The 2,565-nt window shown below is 41.8% G+C and overlaps 1 pseudogene; it reads left to right on the top strand.

Moving 5' to 3' along the window:
- The first annotated feature begins 1,473 nt into the window (after positions 1 to 1,473).
- LOC105527825 lies at positions 1,474 to 2,027 on the top strand (annotated as a pseudogene).
- The last annotated feature ends 538 nt before the right edge of the window (positions 2,028 to 2,565 follow it).

The raw sequence follows: 2,565 nt of genomic DNA, 5'->3' as shown, positions 1-2,565 counted from the left end.
AATCAAAGAAGTCAAATAGTTATTCAAGGGCTAAAGGCAACCATACACAAATAAGTCAGAATTTCTGAATTAATTTCTGTTTATGGACAGTTTTTCAGATCCAGTACCAATTGACTACAGTAGACAATGAGTATTTGGGGGGAATGATGTTACAATAATTCCCATAGTATTTCCCCAAATGGATCTATTGCTGATATGATTTGACTGTGTCTCCACCCAAATCTCACCTTGAATTGTCATAACCCCCATGTTTCAAGGGTGGAACCAGGTGGAGATAATTGAATCATGGGGGCAGTTTCCCCCATACTGTTCTTGAGGCAGTGGATAAGACTCATGAGCTCTGATGGTTTTATAAATGGGAGTTTCCCTGTCCAAGCTCTCTTGCTTGCCGCCATGTAAGATGTGAGTTTGCTTTTCATTTGCCTTCTGCCATGATTGTGAGGCCTCCCCAGCCATGTGGAACTGCGAACCCATTAAACCTCTCTCCTTTATAAACTACCCAGTCTTGGGTGTACCCTTATGAGCAGCATTGAGAACAGAATAATCCAATTGTCACTTACTTAGGGAAGGGCATACTTGGAAACAGAAATACACAAACATTTTGAGGATGACTAGACACAGAAATTAGACTGATACTCTATTCAGGGTCCAAAATTATCATTAGGCTCCCTAATGGGAAAAACATAAGGGAACAGATAATAAATGAAGTTCTGATGCATGCCGAGGCCTCAGTGTGTCTGCTCTATCAACAAACTTAACTGGCAGTTATTGTTCCATGTACACAAAAGCATATTGAAAATGAACTATAAAGAATTTGGTGGAACTCAAAAATTGGTCGCTGTCCTGTATAAGAGCTGCTGTAGAAATGGAAGCTGTGTAACTGCCTCTCTTCATTGCCAGTCAGATAGTAAATCACAATCAATATTCTATCCTGGAGGGAATAGTGGAAATTATATCTACCTGTAAAGCATAAGGGAAGCTTCTGGCCAAGATGATGTAGGATAAACTTTCCTTGTGAAGTAAACTCAAAATGGGGGGGATATGATATGAAACAACAATCTTCAAAACAAGATATATCAAAAAACAAAGAAAAGTCTTCCCTGAGATATAGGAAATAAAAGAGAGAGCCCGAAAATTGTCCAAATGCATTGTCTTAAGAGAGTTTCCAGGACACAGCACAAGAAAACAGAATCTAAAAAGAGTCTTGCAGACTCTCTGAGTTGAGAATATGGAAGTGGAATCCAGGGAGACCAAGGAGGATAGACTTTGTAACAGAAAGAAAGAGGAGCATGGAGAGGTTATTCTAGTGATATTCAGAGAGAGAAGTCCATAGACCTGCAGAGGGTCCTTCTTGAGTATTTGACAGAATAATGATCAACACAAGGCAGAACTGTGGAGGATGCGCAGAAGCAGAGGCTAGAGAGGCAAGTTTGCCATGAGTGGTGCCAGCAAATCTTGAGGAAGGAGAAGAAAATGAGTGAAACCCCTGAAGAAACAATGTAGAAACTGAAGGAGATAGAGAAGATAGTAATCAAGAAAAAGGAGTTTCTGGAGCAGATGATTTAACATGAATCGTTTATTAGCAGCACTGAGAACAGACTATCAAAGAACCATGGTTTCAAGAATAAGAAAGCTGCGCTGTGGGCTTTACAGAGGAAGAAAAGATTGGAACAGCAGCTGGCACAAACTGATGGAACATTATCCCCCCTGGAGTTTCAGCATGAAGCCATTGAGAATGCCACTACCAATGCAAACATGCTTCGTACCTTGTAGTTAGCTGCCCGAGGCATAAAGGAGGCCTACCAGGACCTGGACACTGGCAAGGTAGATGAACGGATGGATGACATCACAGACTTGCAGGAGGTGGCCCAGCAGATCTCAGATGCATTTCTTGACCTGTGGGTTTTGGAGAAGATGTGGGTGATTGTGAACTGTTGGAGGAACTAGAGAAGCTGGAGGAAGAATTGACCCAAGAATTGTTAAATATGGGGCAACAAGGAGGAAGTGAACCCCAGTCAAATGGCTAGCGTATCTTCTACACTATCTGCCTTCCTGGGAGGGTCAGCTCCCCTAAAGCAGATGAAGACAAAGAAGCACTAAAGCAGTGGCTGCGTGGGAATCCTGATGAGTCTGGGCTGGTGGTATTGTTCACCTTTCCCTAAGTGCCAAGTGCTGAACAAAAGGAGCATAACTTTTGGAGGAAATCCTGCTGAGGCTGGTAGTATGACCTTCCCTGAGAAAAGGGTCTGTTGCCTTTTCAGCCCTGGCTCAATTCTGAAGAAGAAACTTGCTGTAGGAAGAGGACCCGAGGTCCCTTCTATTTGAAAACAGTTGCAATATAAACATATGCATAAAAGAAAATACCTGAGACCTTGGAAAGAGCCACCAGGAAAGACACAGGGAACAGTATCCAATACTCACATATGGTGCCCATCACCCAGAACTGCAAACTTTATAATCCTTGGGATACTGAATAAACTAATCAGAAGCTTTCTGTCTAAGTAGTAACATAGCTAGTAATGGATTTTAAAAAGTAAACTCAAAAGGATCAAATATCTTCCAAAT

This window comes from Colobus angolensis, unplaced genomic scaffold (genome assembly GCF_000951035.1).
Source record: "Colobus angolensis palliatus isolate OR3802 unplaced genomic scaffold, Cang.pa_1.0 Scaffold118, whole genome shotgun sequence".
In the NCBI taxonomy this organism is placed as follows: domain Eukaryota; kingdom Metazoa; phylum Chordata; class Mammalia; order Primates; family Cercopithecidae; genus Colobus; species Colobus angolensis.
This window is presented reverse-complemented; position numbering and strand designations above follow the sequence as displayed.